The sequence below is a fragment of the Aythya ferina genome (genome assembly GCF_964211825.1).
Source record: "Aythya ferina genome assembly, chromosome: 3".
Lineage (NCBI taxonomy): Eukaryota > Metazoa > Chordata > Aves > Anseriformes > Anatidae > Aythya > Aythya ferina.
The window spans coordinates 54,694,759-54,713,531 of NC_140298.1; the positions used below are offsets into that span (position 1 = coordinate 54,694,759).

The 18,773-nt window shown below is 40.8% G+C and overlaps 1 long non-coding RNA gene across 2 annotated transcripts; it reads right to left on the reverse strand.

Annotated features, from left to right (window-relative positions):
- Window positions 1-285: 285 nt before the first annotated feature.
- On the reverse strand, window positions 286-18,221 carry LOC311433563. Of its 2 annotated transcripts, none has more exons than XR_014690821.1 (4): window positions 18,082-18,221; window positions 2,097-2,265; window positions 1,871-1,937; window positions 286-1,333 (listed from the first exon to the last, which is right to left on the reverse strand). It is a non-coding gene; the product is annotated as an uncharacterized lncRNA (long non-coding RNA). The 2 variants fall into 2 exon arrangements; XR_014690822.1 differs by lacking the exon at window positions 18,082-18,221 and adding an exon at window positions 15,254-15,381.
- Between the last annotated feature and the right edge of the window lie 552 nt (window positions 18,222-18,773).

Sequence of the window (18,773 nt, forward strand, 5' to 3'; positions counted from 1 at the left end):
GTAGCACAGGCTGAAACAGGGCCCACGATTCAACCACGTGGGTGACCATGCACCAACACCCCAGCTCAGGCCTTGGCTTTTCTGACCAGCCTGTTAGGCTGAAGCCTTTGTTCCAATCCAGGCACCCTGGACTTTACATGCTGTGTGTTAGGTCACCCTAAACAAGAAGGGGTGCCAAGGTACACCTCTTTTAGGTGCATCTGTGCTGTCCTTTGCAGGCAGGTCCCACTCCTTGTCCTCTGCACTGCTTGCATGTTGGGGCTGGTCATACACACCCAATGGCTTTCTGGAGGAGCATCTCCTGGACCAGATGCTGTTCCACAGGCTGTGTCTATCTGCAGCATCTCGTTTTGTTTCAAAAGATTCTGACTTCATCCCAGTACAAAAGAAAGTGTGGAAAGGAACTTGAAAATTTTGGAGAAATCTTTTCCCGGTCATATTTAGTAACAGATGCCTCTACTATGAAGCTTCTCTCTTGTGCAGTTAAGCCTCAGTCTGGCTTTCTTCAAAGTCAGCACCTTCCTACTGACAGAAGCTAGACAAGACCGTTGCACTGCAAATCTTTGCCAAACAGCAGTCTTACTTCAATAAATGACATACAAAATGCTACTGGTTTGGCAATGGAGAGATACAGCAGTCCTCTTGCAGTTATAGGATATCTCCCTACTCAGGCAGATGACAAAAGATATGTACATATAAAAGGTACATGAACAGAACTAAAACTAAGATTATTATTTACTTCAGCCTGAAAAGACATAGCCTTTCAACACTGCTTTTTCCTCAAAAAAACTTGAGTTTTCAGGTTTCACAGTGAGACCTTTATACCATGGACTCCAGTTCTGTTCTGCAGGAGAGGTTTATTTTATCCACCAGCTTGTAAATGAATTGGGATGTGATAGTGCATTCACAAAGGGTCCTGTAATAGATGAACATGGAAAACAAAAGACCCAGAGAACAAAGGCAGTGAAGGGGCACATGTTAGGCCTCCTTGACATATTCCTTTAGATTAACAGTAAATGTTGTGCTGTTCCCAAGAGTGCCTGTATCCCAAATGTTAACCGTACCCTTACAAATAATGCAGAGGTAAGTGATGAAGTATACACAGACTTGCAAGAAGGAAAGCTTTAAAGAAGATACCAGGCCTTCAATGAATGGTGGGTTTTCCAGCCAGGGTTATGGGTTTGGGGGTCTGCAAGGACAGCTCTGGAGAATGGTCTGTGTGTCTCACAATGCTGCTTGCCTTTCTGCAGGCTCCTCCACTTCTGGAAGGTGGTCTTGGGAAGCAGACATCCATACCATGCTTGTTTCCAATTTATTAATTAGAACTAAATAACTGGGCAAAAGTGTAACATGTGTATAAACAAACACAATTAGAATAAAGTGTGGAAGCAGCAAATTCATCTAATGATCAGGTTGATTAAATTACTTCACATAAACCAACAATTCCTTATAAGCTCTGTGTAATAATTTAGGAAGGCTGCAGTCTTGTTTAGCTCTCAGCCCAGAAAATAACAGGGCTTTTATCAACTCTCAGTGCCAAGTGACATATTTAAGTTCCAGCCAAATAGCTAGTACAGGGAGTGTCAATCGCTCCCAGGCTGAAACTAGTGTTGAGACTGAGGCTCTGCTGCCAGCTCTGAGAGCTTGTGCAGATTATTGGTTATCTAATGGCAGCCAACCTTTTCTTTCACTGCCCTTTCCCCCTGAAATTCCCAACAATGGATTACAGTGGATTACATTGGAGATATTTCAATATTTCAACATGACACGGCTTCGTAAATTTAATATGCAGAAGATAAATTCAATGAAATAGTATGATTTATCATGATTTAGCTGTAGCTAGTTATTTCAAAAATCATTCTTTACTCACTGTCCTCTAATATGCTCTGGGGATTCTTGTTCCACATGTATGCCAGCCAGCAGCTTGCATTAAAAAACTGCAAGAACATTGAAGCAGAGGTGATTCTTAACTTATAAAGATGGGAAAACAAAGAGGTGCAAACATAGAGACATGAAATCTGAGAGAAGTGTTAAGCCACAGGAAAAAAAATGCACAAACTTCTTCACTTAAAAAATTGCTTTGTTTAGGATCTTACCTTTTACATGCAGGAATACCTGCCTCATGAGAGAAATGAACTGTGAGATATATTCTTGTGTCTGGGTTCTTTGGCTGTTGGCTTGTTCTCAGATTAGTAGCACTTCATTATTATCAAAATCCTTCCCCTACTGAAACTGGGATTTCAACCACTGTGCACGATGTAATTTCTGGAAGAGTAAGCCACACAGAACACTGGACTTAGCCATTCATTAGGCAGCAGAATTCAGTGTCATCCTCTCTATTCTTCCAAGAACTGTTTTAGTTCCCTTAAACTGCCCCGTAGCTCAAAGATGAGTTTATATGAAAGAATTAGTGATATTCCATTTAACATGAACTTAGGATTCCAGAGGACAGTTATAGACACTTGGCAAATCACAATAGATTAATATATTTGAATCCATGCCCAAAATGTTCAGATCAATGTCTGAGTTTTTTGGTGGGCAGCTTTTTAGCCCTTGAGACTGACAGAGGTCATGGTACATGCAGTTTATCATTTCAAGGCACAAGAATTAGGCTTTGGCTAATTGGAAGATTTGCCTGTTGTTTAAATTAAGCTTGTTTGCAGTTTCATCAGCCGTGTGGAATCCAGAAAGGCATCAGACTATCCCATCAATTTAGTTAGAAAAGAATAAATGAATAAATAGGTTGACAATTTTCTCCCCTGGGACTCACACTGTCACTACATTGTTTCTCTATTATTAATTACCTATGTAAAAATAATTCACTGTATGGCAGTATATACTACATTCTGCAAATGACTGGATCAGGTTCTTTTCTGTTTGTCTTCCCATGTGCATTTAAATCACTTGGTGTCTGCAAGTGATGTCCAACAGTGTATTCACTCTGAGGGAGGAAGAGGGAAATCAAGTTGCAGACATCAAAGGGTTACAGCCTCCATTTTTGGATTCGTACAGTAATAGGGTTAGTTCCTTTATATTTTGTATGAGAGACTAATTTACAACTGCTGCTCTGCTTCTGAGGTTTGGATTTAGACTCTCTTGCAAGCAGTTTGTGTGCAAAGCTAAGATGCAATAAGCTAGTAGATGTCACTGACAGGTCAAGGAGTCCTTCAGATGCTGGAAGCCCACAGAGCCCCTAATGAAAAGGGGCAGAACAGAAGCCAAATACATTTCTTTGAGTCAGAGCCTTTACAAGTGTTCGCTTCGCATACAAAATTTGTGACACAATTTAGTGGATAAAAAAAGTTAAGAATCTGTTTATCTTCAGTGAACCAATACCTTGCAGATGTATTTCACTTAACTGATGGGAGAGGGAAGGAAGGAAATGAGTGGTGGAGGGACTAAGAGTTCTCTCTTATTAAACTTCAGACTTTCATCTACCTTCTACCTGAATGCCAGAGAGACAGGTAAATTCATCTCCATCTATTGCACCACAAATTCTATCCCCAATAAATATTTTTCTTGTATGCCATCTGAATATTTTTTTAGACTCATTCAAATAATGACACATTTCATTTGTGACTTACAGACTTTGCCACACACCTTTTAGCTCCACTGCTGCATTATTATTAATCCTTTAAAACTTGCAAAAACTATGTCAAAGCAGAAATTCAGTCTTCATAGTCCTACATCCCAAAGGGGTCTCATAATATCAGTGCCAGTCCTGTGTAATTTCAAAGCTACTTCACTGATTCTTCCAGGAAACAATTTCTTCAGAGCTGAAGTTTTTGAAAAGGTTCAGACATCCAGCCTCTCCGAAACTGCTACCAATAATCCAGGAGAAACACTTAGAGTATTCTCACGAGGATGAGATGGGTTATTTTTTCTTATGGCCCTCTCCTGTATTCTCTAGAAGAATGGTGCTGTCTTTAAAGCACTCTTCAGACAAAGATGTGGCATTGGGATATAGTAGTAAAAATTTGTGTTCCCATTGGGCTTTCTGTATAGCAGAGAGCACTTTTCAGCATCTTGTATATTATCTGCTCCCTGCACAAAGGAATTCTAAACTAAATTCCTTGCGGGAACTCCCTCCATATAATGCAAAACTTTAATTTGTGCCCTCTGCTTCTTGTATTTGACACAAATTCAAATTGTCTGGCATCTACCATTCTTCCTATTCCCCCAAGAACTTCACAGAGCAAAATGATCTCACCTCTCAGCCTCTCTTTCACAGAATATAGCCCTAATTCCTTCGTCTTATTTGGCACAACTGGTGTACCCCAATCCCTGCATTATTCTGCTTGCATTTGCTGTATCTTTTTCTATATCTTTAATAATTCTTTATAAGCAGGTGATCAGAAATAAGGATGATAGTACTAGTTCCGTAGTCCTCTCTGTAGTCCTAAAGGATAGTCATTTCTAAATACTTAAATCCACTATTTATGTACAATTTGCAAAGGTTTCTGTAAATTTCTGCATGTGTGTGCACCTATTATAATCCTTCTGCCTTAAATTTCATCTCACTGTTTCTCCTGAACTACATTTTCCTGAACTGTATTTTTGCACAGTATGATCTTTCAGAGTCTGGCCCTCTGTTTTGTCCAGCTCCTCATTACTCTAATTTTTATCTAGGTCATTCATCTTTACACACACACACATAGCTTCTTTGTATTGGCAGTGCTCCCTGTTTCTGCATTATCTGCAAATATTTCTGCTTTACAGCATTTTCATTTTCCTTAGGCCTCAGACAAATAGTATAAATAAGAGGAACAAATCTAGACCCAGTTCTCATTAATATAATTCTCTGCTCCTCCTTCCAAGTTAACACCAAAGCATTATGATTTCCCTGTAGTCCATGGTGATCTCACCCCTTAATCCACTCGGACATGTCACCCCCTGTACCATACTGCCTACCCCATATATTAGCCTTATTGTGTCTACTGCTGTAGTGAAAGCATCATGAAGCTTGCATAAATTATATCTACATCTTCCTCTTGTCAGCTCTTTGTTCTTTTGCCTACAAATAAAAACATCAGATTATCAAGACAGGATCATCTCTCTGTTAATCCATGTGATCCCAGTTGATTAAATGATATCTCAGTAAGGGACCCTCAATCCTTCTTCTGATGAATTTTAATACCATTTTCTCCATCAGTGCTGGCCATATTGTTGTCTGCTTCCTTCTGCCATTTCTGACATGGCAAAGCAATGGCTCAGTACTAAAAGATCTGTGGTACATGAATACCTCTTCTCAAAACAACACAGCATGATGATTTCAGAAATAGTCAGAACAATGGCTGAACGCTAAGAGATGCAAGGTACAAGTTACATGAATACCAGTTCTCAAAATGGCACAGCGGGAGGATTTCAGAAACACTTAGCTCCTCCTGTTCCTTGAGAATCTGTACAACATACTGTTGATTGAGCAAATCAGCCAAGAGCTTCACGCAAAGGAACTCTAAATTTTTGACAGATTTTTCTGCACATGTACACAAAGGCAACTTCCAGCCTACTGGAAATATTTACCACTCATAAATGCGTATTCATAAAACTCTATCTGAAACCCCTTTCAAAGTTTAAAAATTTTCTTCTTTGTGCTGGGACCATGATCTCCAATTGCTTCTTATATGAGGAAACTTCGAAATGGTGAGGGATATGATATACATTGCCATAAAGTACAAAGGAAGTTTTACAGTACACACACACAGAAGTTGATACTATTTTTCATTCTGAAGCAGTTTCATTCTGAAGCAGAGCTGGGGTGACAAACAAAAGCTCTAGTGGTGCTCTTGTGATCTGGTGAGCCTGCTCATTCACCACCTCAGCAATCTTCCCAGGAGACCCCCCACAACCTTGGGCAGAGCAGTGTTTGCCAAGAGCCACTGCAGGGAGTGTTGAGGCACGGGTGGTTTCTGCTGGTGTCTTTCTGCTGCAAGCACACAGAAAAACTTTGCAGACCTCAGGACAAGTACTTTTGCCTTCCATAAAGATGAGGGATCACAAGTCACCGTCCACTGTGGTGTGGATATGTTAGGACAGCAGGCTTCTTGGCTGAGTAGGTTTACCTGCTAACTCTGCTGCTATGGGAAGAGGTGTTTGAGCCATCTTAAAAATAAATAAATAAATAATGAATTAATTTAAGGAAAAAAAAATTGACTTGGGAGAAACCCTAGTAATGGGGATTTTCTACTCTCATTCAAAGTATCCACATTTTCTTTGCATGCCCAGCGTTTCCCTTCATCTATGAAAATTGGTCCTTCATTCTGTTGAAAAACATATGTGGTTTGCAGAGTTTATCGTCAACATCCTTTAAGCATGCCTCTTATTCAGCACAAGACTGCCTTGATTGTCTTGCTCTTGCTAGGTATCTGCTCTTTTTGCTGTACCAAACTCCAGGAGAGAGAAAAAAGAAAAGAAAAACAGATCAGGGTAACAATACCCAGGCTAAATACATTCAGGATGAGCCACTATACAATATGGTCTGATTAAAACTCCCCTAAGAATATTGTGTGAAGTGACTAATTCAGAGAGCTTGCAATGTTTATAAGGCCAGGGTCCCATATCTGAAACATACTGTTACTTTTATCTATCACAAGGTTTCTTGGCTCTGACTATTCCTTTCTCTTTGTAAGTTTTATATTTTCCTATCACTAATAGCGGCGATGTCTGCACAGATGTATTTAAAGTTGTATCAAAGATACCCAATAATGAGAGCACACTTACAGGGAATTTCAAAGTCATCTGTAAAATACAATTTGGGGATGAAACTCAGCAAGCAAAATCTCATCCCAGAAGCAAACTCTTTTGTAACGTTAAGGGGATTGGGAGCAGGGGGGAAGAGAAGACAGAAAATTACTGCAAAGATGAACAAAAAAGTGCTTTGTGGGGAAGTGAAGAGACTACCTTCAAAGAGCTTAGAATCCCAAATATTGAAGAGAATATGTGTGTAGACTTAAATGTGATAGACATTTTTACCTTTGAAAGTCAGTTCCTGCTTAAGTTCATGTCGAGTGTCAAGTGTTTGTCCTTCAAATGATGCTGAGTTCTTATTTTAGAAGGCCTGCTCTTCACCCCAAGAACTGACTTTTGCTCAATTAGTTAATTGTGTGCAAACTCCCATCTATTAAATAAACCCGTAAGTGGGCTGTGAGCAAAGTCATATCTTGCTTTTCTCACTTCCCATCTCTTTTGGAGCACCCCTGTGTGAGGCTAGAGTATCTGATTTCTCAATGAGTTCTGATCAAGAAGCATATGCTGGATCACTGTGAACAATTAAGAAATGAGCATCTCTTCTCACTATCAATTCTGATGAGTTAAAAAAAAAAAAAAAGCATTTCTTTTTTGCAAGACAAAAGGATATTTTTCTCTGCATTCCTTCTGATGTTTCGATGCAAGACTGAGTGCACCAAAATATGACCCCTACAATACCATGGCAATTATCCTGAGCCCATAGGTCCTTTTCCTTACTTTTAAAGCCATGGTTTGTCTGAGAGAAACAAACCAAAGAGTATTAACCAGAATAACAATAAACAACAATGGAAATATGAAGCAGAAGCACCTAGCAAAGCTGCACCAGGACATAGATCACAGAATCACAGAATCATTTAGGTTGGAAGAGACCTTCAAGAGCACTTAGTCCCACCTATGACCAAATAGCAGATGAGCAGACAGTTGCTGAGGACTTTTATACTTTCCATGATGGACTGACTGGAAGCAGGGAAGGAGCAAGGCTGGATCAGCCAAGATCAGCAGCAGATGGCTAAATGGTGTTGGCCAAGAAGTCAACAAGAACACACCTCTCACAAAGAGTGGCTTGTGGGAGGAGCAGGCCTTCAGCATGAGGTGTCCTGCCAGCAGAGGCATGGGCAGCAGGGAGACAGATAGCTGTACCCAGCTGTACCCACAGCAGGAGCATAGGAGGAGTCCTACCTGTGCCTCCCTGACAGCAGCATTTGCTGCAATTTAGCAGAGTGGTGATTTTTCCACCCTTGGCTCATCAGACATGCCAGACACCTTGTTACAGCTGTTCCACACATGGAGGTAAAACAGGGAGAGTATTGCTTTCCTGGAGAGGATCTTTATCCATGATCCAAAAAAAAAAAAAAAAAAAAAAAAAGGAGACCAAAGCCCCGGTTAGGACCATCCTAGCCAGTTCAAACACTTTGCACTTGCATGTACTTTGCAGTTTAGGAAGTTTAGGATATTTGAGAGATAGCATCGCTGCGAGGGGCGGCAGCACCTATGACTCCTGGCAGTGATCATGCTACGAGGAGCTGAATCAAGCAGAAGGCAGGCCCTGCCCCTTCCCTGCGGAGCTGCACTCCCCAGCAGCTGCCAAAACCCTTTCCGCATGCAGGGAATTAAGTTTCACAGATGCCTCTGAATTCACTATTGCATCTATTCTGAGAAATTGATTATATCCAGTCTGAGGAAAGCAAGGCAAAAACATGCCAGGAGATCTGCCCAAGGTCACATCACTAATCTATTGGAGAGCTTGAAATGGAGGGGAGATAGAGCTGCTGGCTCCTTCCCCTTTGATTAATAACCAAATTGACATGTCCTCTCTTACGCCCTGGTCTAAATCCAAGTTAATTAAACCAGCTTTGGGTGTGAACATTATTAAATCAGTTGAAACCTGGCTAATATCAGATTAACTTGCACCTGCGGATGTAAATACACCAGTTAAACCTGCTATAACCTGTTTTTAAACAAAAATATGCAAATCACCACAGTGGTCCCACCAGCCTGGCTGGTTTGGTGTGGAATCACACCTCCGTAGGCTAACACTTCGGTGGTGCTAGGAAAAGCTCTGCATGGTAAGCAGGAGGGGAAGAAAAGAACAGACAAGCAATGCTGTGCCTTGCAACACAGTACTAATACAAGAGGATGTAACTGTCAGCTGAAGATCCTCTAAATTTTCAGTTGAAAGAGTTATCTCTGCAAAATATATAATATTGCAGCTGTAATTATGAGGAATTGGGATTATCTATTCAAACAGTTGAGTAGCCTAGGGAAGTAAGCCGTGGAGGAAGACACAGTGTCTCTAATTAAACTAGCTGACCCAGTTGGGAAAAACAGACAAACTATGGCTCTCATAAGCCCTTCTGTGGGTCTGAAATGAAAGCCATGGATTTCAAGCTAAGAGCAGGCTGGGAACAATTGCTCTGAGTGTTCGACCTTCCACAAAGCTATTCAGCAAAGTCATGCCTTGCATGTGATACTGAGTGTGTAAATACAGTTATCTGAATCTCACTGTTCCTGTGTTTCCTTCATTTTACATTGCGTAAAGCACAAAAAATGCAACAAAGCCCCTTCTTACTGGTCTTCCAGCATTGCCATTTCATGGTAGCTGCTTGGTCTTGACCATCACCACTTAAACCTATTAGGTCAATGTTTCCTTGCTATGCTGATGTGTCTTGTGGGCTAATTACTGAGGAAGCAGTGACTGCTTTAAAGAGAAACTCCTGCGAGGAATCCGGTGGTGAAAGGAGCCTGGCTTACATAGAAGCACTTGAAAGGAAATACCAGATGCCAAGTGCTTTGGTCTAGAGGCTCTGTTTTCCTGGCTGTGGGCAAAACATAGGAGTGAAGCCAAAAGGAGAGTCACATCAGTACTGAGCATCATTCTTTGCTCAGTCTTTTACTCTGAAGATCCTTGTGGGTGGAAATTAGGTTCCCATCAGAGATAGATATTGCCAGAATTAGCAGCAAAAAAAGTCTGGTCTTGCCATCAGAGGTTCATTAGCATACAAAATGTCTCTATAAGAAAGAATTGTGTCAATCGCTGATGCTGTGCTCCATTGTCTTCAGTGTTGCTGTGCTCAGGCAGAATAGTTCACCCACCCTTACTCTGAGATAATTCACACTCAGATCACTGCAATGTTATGGAGGGAGGGAACGGAGAGTGAGGGGTTGTGTAGGAAGAAAGTGCTAAAACTCTATTCAAATTATACTTTACAAGCGTGAAAAACAACTAGATGGAAGCAAAATTCAAGATAAATAGGGGGAGGAGAATGGTTAATTACCTTGCACTTTGCAAGGACTGTGTTAGCTTCAGATAGGCTCCCTCAGTGTGGGATAGATAATTCCCAAGAATATCACCACAGTGCTCTTAGAAAGATAACGCTGAAAAGGGAAACCAATTTTAAGGAAAACAATGTTATTTAAAAAGACACTGATTTCACTGTATGGTCATTTTGAAGTGGGCAAATTAACAATTAAAAAGGCTCTCATGTACCGTAATCTCTGATTGTTCTATTTTAATAGCTATCTCAGTACAGAAGACTCTCTTCAGTAGCTAGAGATCTAATTTCTGTTAATTTTGTGCAACTCTAACAGAGCCACTGATGTTCATTTGTAATGTGGCCCACAACCCCTCCCCTACCACCACTGCTTCTAGGAATATATCTCTTGAAAACACACTGATTATCAGTGGAATTTCTCTGCTAGCTATGAGCTTTTGCAGTCCAAACCAAAACTGCTGATCAGTTCGGAAGTGGCCATGAGAATGTATAACAAATGTGACATCAGGAAACTAACCCTCTTTTCCCAACTGCGCTCCATATCGTTTCACCATCTGGAAGTACTGTGAAAGATGAAAATGCTCACTTCAGCCTGCACCCTGATATCAGAGCTCAGGAGGAGAAATCTCAGGTTCTCTGACTCCCCGTTGCAGCATTATCCAAGGGCCGTGCTGTCCACAACACATGCATTTTAATAAGAAAACCTTTATTTGCTTATATACTGCTTAATCTAAGGGGAACTGGGAGATGAAGACAGACCTTTATATGTGTTAGCTGCTTCAGTAGGTTTCTGTGTGTCCTGACTGAAGTGTTTACTCATGGTCACACATGAAATCTGTTGTTGAATGAGTAATGGAATATCTCTTGCCCTAAGAGGAAATTATTGGGTTAACATTAAAACATTCTACTTTCCTAGTGCTGATACCAATTACCACAGACCTACTCCCAAAGAGGAGCATGAGACTATTACAGCAGCAGAGGTAAAACAGGAAAAAGCCTCTGTTTTGCAGCAAAAGCAAGCCTGTTTGAAGTATTGCTCAGTAATGTCTAGTTGACCATTATTGACTGAGCCAATACAACACCTGTTTTGAAACTAGTGGAAATGGGAAAAGTACATGCCTATTACTTTCTATTATGAAATGGCTTCTTTACCTCTGCGGTGAACTAAATATGTTCATCAGTAAAGGGTTAAAGGAATAACAGAACTGTATAGCTTGCTAGGCTGGTTACAGCTAACCCATATACACAATTTCAGGGGCCTACCCTTGCTTCCCACTTTGAAACCTGACCTCACCGCTCTGGCTTCTGTTATGCAGAATGCTAATTATCCTGCAAAAATGATACTGCAAAGTGCTGTGTGTGCCTGTGCTGTGACTTGGGGGGGATGGGGTTTGTGCTTTAGACATCGTTAGAGCAAGACAAAGTTTTATCTGAAACTTTTTAACATGAAAAATGACTCTCACCCCAGAAATAAATTATTTCTTGTACATTTTTCATTTTACATTTTTTTTTGAGTTTGTCAAGTAAAACAATTTTTCATTTTTCCAGTTTTTGGGCTTCTGTCTTCCTTTTTCCTCTCCCCTTTTAATCCATAGGAGCAAGGAAAACAGGCAAATAAAACTAACAATAAAAAAAAATGTAATATGTGGTGAGATAAATACCTAACAAATGTCCAAAACCTGAAGAAACCAAATTAAATATTCTTTGTACATAACTTTAAAAAATGACATATATATTTTTCAATATGTATGCAATACACACAGTGTCTCTTTTGGCAGTTCTGATCATAGTATGTGTTCTCCAAGCTAGAAGAGCATTAAACCAGCATTTCACTACAATGCCGGTAAGTGAGGACAGAGCTTGAGCTGTATGTTTCCTAACAATTCCATTGAGGGAATTATTTTTCTCCCTTTTGATCAGAAGGATGAAGTCTTTATGTCTATTGTAAGTGCATGTATCTTTGTGCAGTTAAGGAAAATAAATCCATATATTATTTACTAGTTCCATTTCCCTCTCATAATTTAGATTCAGAGTATTGGGAACAGCAGAAAAATAAATAAATAACCAAAGCACATAAGAGCAGCTAAGGTTCTCAAACTCCTTCATGGAAGTGGGTCAGAATAATTGGTCCCCTTCTACATACGAAGCTGTTGAAGAACAAAGAGAAGCAACAAACTAGACTCAGTGCCAGAGTAGGGAATATTATCCATGTTTCTTAATTCCTGCCATTATTTGCTCTCCATAAAACCTCATCCACAGGCAGGGTGTTTGGGGGTGGATGAAAGAAGCTTCCTTTGGCATTTTCCCTAGTACTTCAGGTATGACAAGAAGCTATGTCTCCTGGAAACTGCTTCTACTAGAAGAAGCCTTTCCAAACTGGAAGGTTATTGGAACAGAAATATGATTGGGATTTTCAGCCAGAACAAAAATAACCATCAACCCAATATTGTTCCAGTCTCAGGTAACATTTTGCTGGCACATGTGGCAATGTTTGTCTACTGAGACCTCAGTGCTGGCCTATGACCCAAAATTATTTTCAGGGTGCATTTGTGTGACTTTGACATGCCAATTCATGTCTTGCAGTTCCACACCAAAAAGCTGGGGACAATAATTTCCTTGTCATTGAGAAATACTTTGCAGTCTCCCTAGACTGAGTCCTTCAGGGGAACCCGGTATGACTAGCATCACCTGGCAGACTGTGTGTCTGCAAGTCCAAGAGCAAGCAGTGAAGCCAAAACACTACTATTTTCCTAAAATGTGTGGCTCTGCAACTCAAAAGCTATACGCTACCTGGAGTATACCCTCAAATACACCCTGGAGTATAACCCCAAATAAATGTTTTCTGGCAAGCCGTGGTAGGGTAGAGCATGCCCCAATTCATCACATTCTAATTCATCAAGTTCTAGTATCTAAGACCATCCCTGATATCCAGCCTATTTGTATGGTCTTCAGATAACCAAATTCCCAGTATATCAGACATATGCCATTACCTTCAGTAGGAAAAGTCAGATTTTCAAGACAGGTCATGTGAAGGTTTTAAAGCACTTCCTCCACCTCATTCAGAAATTCAGATAGAAAAGCCAGCTCTCAAAGACATAACTTGGCTTTCGTGATATGCCCTGAAGGACTACAGTAGGTCCAGAAATCAATGACTAGATTGAACTGCATCATAAACATGCTGTAGCTCTTTTTCACCTGGGACAGCTATATCAATGATAATTTTATATTACTTAAGTGCTTACCATCACATGAGAGAGGACACAATACTGTGAGAACTGTTTATACAAAGCCAAGGAGCAGGTTTTAACATTGTAGGATACGTGGCAGGTTTTTCTCTTTGCTGAAGAGTAATGTTGCAAGTCAAGCAAAGCTGCAATACCTATAGCTATAATGTATACGTCGGTGTCAAGTAAACGGCACTACTGGGAGTGATGGGTGGTTGTAGAAACATGAGCAATACCCCCTTGCATAGGGCAGTAGGTAATTTTATGTTCATCCAGAAGAGAAGAAAAAAATGTGAGAGAGTGAAAAGCAGAGCTGGAAAAGATGGGGTTGCTCCCCTGGTGCTCCCACCTCCCAAGTCAAGCAGGGATTTTCCCTCTCCCCATTTTTTAAGGTCCTTTGCAGTACAAACCATTCTATGATTCTGTAGTTTGCAGGGACCCTGGAAACCCAAAGGACAGCAGGCCATTTCAAGGAACAGCCTGTGGAAAGCTTCAGCCCCTTTGGAAATGCCAGCAGGGTCTGATTAAGTGAGACAGAAGGGTGAATGTATATGTTTCACTAACACTGACCTAGCTCTTGGGTTCTTGTCTCCTACATTCACCTATCAGTGGGAAATCTCTCTTGTCGATGCAGAAAATAAATTTGTTTGCTTTGCGGTGTGTATGTCTTACAGCACTGTGATCTTTTCTCAAACAATGACATAAACACTCCTGAACTACATTGCTATGTAGGATCTAAGCAACACCATGATGTAGGCATATGTATGTCTGTGAAGTCTGATAGGATGAAAGATGTGTTTTCATATCTCTGGGATTTAGAAAACACAATTTGAGAGGCACCTGTTACTGTCCATTGTTACCAGCGAGCATCCTGAACAATACAAAACTGAACAGAATCCCAGTTAGACCTAAAGTCCACATGGGGAATAGGTTTGCAAAAGATACAGTATCACATTTTACTTCAAATACACCATTAATTTCTATTTTAAAATAAAATATACTGTCACTCTTACTTCTAGTTCAAAGGTTTTGTTTAAGAGTTTATAAGTAGAGGAGAGAATGACTAGACAGCACACTGAAATTTGGCAAAATTTCCCTCCCTCAAAATGTTTCTGTGGCAAAAAGCTGCATCCAGCCGCTCCTCAACCCAGCAATGCACACTGACCTGACAAATATGTGGTGCACACAGCAGTTGTTTAGTGCTCAATTTCAGCTCCTTGTGGTTGCTGGTTAACAAACAATAGTCAAAAAAATGCCATTTCTGGTAACTTGCAATAAGCAGCACAGCAAATTCTCCCCCTGCTATATCTCATATCTCATTTTAAAGGCAAACTCCTTCATCACCACACAAAATAGCTGCCCCCAAGACACCTTGATCCCCAGCATGTACTCCCAACATGTGCTGAATAATGCCAATTTTTGTTCCCACAAACAAATTTGAATGAGTACCACTGTGCTGTCTTCACTCACTTCTGGCAGCAGCCAGTCCAGGCAGGGGCTGAGAGAGTCATTTCATTTCACACGCAGCTCTCAGTGAATACCACCATCTGCTTTAGGTGGTTAAATGACCCCTGCCTTGGGTCTGAAAATTCCCGTCAAATCCTGCAGCTTCTGACACTGGATAATTTCAGCTTTCTGCTATGCTGCCTTTGTAGACTATGATAGACTTAACCTACATTTATACAAGTGGAAGAGGGAAGAGTTTGACCCTTTTTGGTTTCCTTCAGGAGGTCTCAGAGGACAGTGGTCTTTCTGTGCTCCTCTCCCACTGCACAGATCCCCATCCCCTAAACTGCACTGACTGTGTGAGGGAGCACATGGCAAAATGGGATGATGAACTCACCCAAGTCTGCAAAAATGCAGGGAATATATTTAACCTAGATCAATTTTGCTACCCCATTTTAGTCTATAGCCTCAAAACTCCATTCAGCCCACAGAGAAACTCACGGAGAACAGCAAAGACACACAAATGCACTTTATGAGCTTTTTTTTTTTTGAATACCAGTTTACCTTCATTCACCCAAGAGTGGTGTGCAGATGTGGCTTTAGTCAGCTCCTCAGACTCCTTCCCACCAAGCCATTAAGGAAAGCAGAGCTGGGATCAATTACAACTTGCTTCCTTGGCCTGCCTTTTTGCTGGGTAGGGGCAGATAAATGGTGAAAAGGCTGCTGCAGCCTTGTTAAATCACTCTCTGAACATGCCACTCCAGGAATGCCCAACACAGAATAGATCTGTGTGATTCACCACCCTTGAATCAGCATGTACCTCAATGCTGATGTCATGAATTTTCCATTAATTAACTGATATTCATTAATTTCTGATATATCCACAAACCAGAGCTGATAACATTTGGTTATCGTATATAACAGAATACAATGGTACATACATAGTAACTCTGATGTCATTCGCCAGAAAAACAAGAGTGAATAATATAAAAGATGCTTGGAAATTAATACCCTCCACGTGAATAAAATTAATACATCCAAAACTAAGTTATTGCAATAACCCCTAGGGTTTCCAGATCAGATTGGTGTTTTAAATATGCTTATTTCCTAACATTTTGCAACAGACAGGTGACAATAATTGTGTGATCATGGTTATAACCCAGGTGTGACTGCTTCCAATACTTTTTAACAGGTGCAGGGGATAGTTAGAGGCATCAGCTTCCCCTCAGCAGAACTGCCAAAATTAGGACTGGCTTCTTTGCAGGAATTTAGAAGGTATAAATATCCAGAGGCAACAGATATTTATTTGTAAGCCTGCAGGTAAAAGCAAGGGGTAATAGTAATTACAAAGCAATACATTTCTAATTGCAATAGATCACACCCTTGAAGGCTAGACTTTCATATTAGTTTCTCAGTCCTTAAGCATACTAAACAGCCCTTTAGCAGGATACAGTATACCTTCAGCAGGATTGAGGAAGTAGAAAACACCTGGTAAAATCTTTTAAGGTTAGATGGGGAGGTATAACCTTGCACACACACACAGACAGACAGCCACACAGACAGACGTTTTACCAAGTCCTGGAATCAAAAAAAAAAAAAAAAAAAAAAACAACTACCAAAGCCAATAAAAGAAAATTTGCTTAAAGCTTCCACATTCAAAGCAAGTGTTCAGGTTCCCCAGGATAGAATCCATATGAAAGAAAAAGGTGTTATTTATTCAACATATTATTCACCATGAGGCATCAATTACTGTACAACCATTTCATAACCAAGATTGGACACGAGACAGACCTGGCCTCCGACACAATGGCACACAACAAGCAGTCACACTCACAGTATTTCAGAGGCTCAGGCAAGCACACTGCTTATAGCTGCACAAGGACAAAAACCTGCTGCCAGTCAGAGAGTTCAGGTGAGCAAGCAAGAAACAGCTTGATTGTTAAGCCAGGGTAACTTGCAGTCTCCTTGGACCCTCAGAAAGAAAAAATAATTAAAAAAATAATAATAATTAAAAAACAAAACAAAACCAGAGACCTAAAGCATAATTATTAAATTGCACAAGCTGCTTTTTTGTTTTCGTAAGGGTTATAATATCAGTAGTCTTTTTTTGAAAGCCCCAAGGGAAAGACTCTTTGAGAAGCTATTTATATGTCTTCAGTTTTATCCTACAACAGTATGACTAGTAAACCTTACCAAGAATCTCATGCATGATATCATTTAGGACTTTCACTTAAGTGCTTTTCTGAATTAAAAAACAAAATCCTCCTTCTCTAGTGTTTACATCCTTCCAATTTGCCTTTCATATCACTGCTTTTTTAACCAGCTTAACTAAGAAACTTTTGTTCTGTTTTATTTTTTCCTGTACTGTTTCAATCTTTTTTTTTTTCCAAATAATCTGTGGCCTAGAAAACCAGGATCTTGTAGCAACAATGAACAGGAATGGAAGAAGTGACCCAAACCCGAACTGGTTTAACTTGGAGCACAGACCTAATACTACACACTGCCCTTGTCCTCTATAACTTGAGCTCTCATCAGATTATACTTCATATACTGGGAGATTCCTTATGTACTGGGCTTTTGTGGAGAGAATGGATGGTGACTCATCCATGACTCAATGGATGGTCTTAGGCAGTGTCAAGAAACAGCTTAGCTGACAGCCCTTTGGAGAACATAAAAAACAGCTGATCTGCACCTCCCAGGAAGCTCTGTCAGATATGGACTTCAGGAGGAGGAAAGAGACCAAGATGTAATAGAGACTAAAGGGTCTTTATAGCCCTCCTGTCTTCTGCCCTTCCTCTCACGTACCCATCCCCTACTGCCCCTTTCCACCCTCATGTTGACGTCTCACCCCTCTCATTGTTGCAGCTCCCTTCAGGCTCTTCCAGCACTAAAGAGAAATTGGGCACTATGCAACAGCTCTGCAAAATATGTGTCAGTGTGCACATGTGCACACGTATACATGTCTGACATATCAAGTCTTCCCACCTTGGATCCAGTGATGCAGCCACCCCTGTTGTGTGAGTCCAGGCAAAGAACATGTACCAGACCAGAAAAGCAAGAAAGGCTAAAGCGTCCCCTTCACTTCTGGCTACATGTTTCTCTAAACAGAGCAGAATATTTCCACCAAAAACATTCCTATATTAAAGTGTATGCTTCTTAAAGGAAACATTCAAATTTCTATAGAAAGCACACATTCATTGCAAAAAGTGAGGGGATAATTTGTCAAATATCCAGTTTTCCATTGTATGGGAAATTTTCACTCAGACCTCCTCAGCTTATTGATGGTTTTCAGGAAGCAGACTAGTGCTCCGTACAAATTCGTTCTGACTGTATATGCAAGGACTCTGTTTACCCTTCAGAGTCTAAGAGTGCTGGAGCACTTCCATACCTACCACATCACCCTTCTCCAGACCCAGCCCTAAATGTATTCTCCAGTAGATTGGCATGCAGGGGCCACACTGCAGCTTCCAGACATCCTGGAGGGCTGACCTTTGATGGTAAAACACAGACTCTTCACCTCACTAGCATCATCAGAGATGAATAGGGGAAAACTGGAGAAAAAAAAAAGAGAGGGCAAAATCTTCAGCACGCTGGGTTGGCCCAGTCAAACAGCTGATGCATCCAAGTTGTTTCAAGACCCCTCGGGAGCCTCTCTTCATTTTGAGCATCTCCACAGCAAGTGGCAACAGCACCCAGCATGGGCAGCATCCATCACAGCCACAGGGCAGGCACATAATCCCTCCTGTTTCTCCTCCTCTTGGGCAGTGAACATTACGCTTTCCTCACCCACCTTGGCAATTTGCAGATGTTAAACTACACTCATAAGGGCCTATAAAATGCAAAAGAAGCCAAACAAGAATTATAGCTCAAAAAATTATATTAGGAAGGAAGGAAGGAAGGAAGGAAGGAAGGAAGGAAGGAAGGAAGGAAGGAAGGAAGGAAGGAAGGAAGGAAGGAAGGAAGGAAGGAAGGAAGGAAGGAAGGAAGGAAGGAAGGAAGGAAGGAAGGAAGGAAGGAAGGAAGGAAGGAAGGAAGGAAGGAAGGAAGAAAAAGAAAGGAAGAAATAGCTATAAAGGTTCTGGAA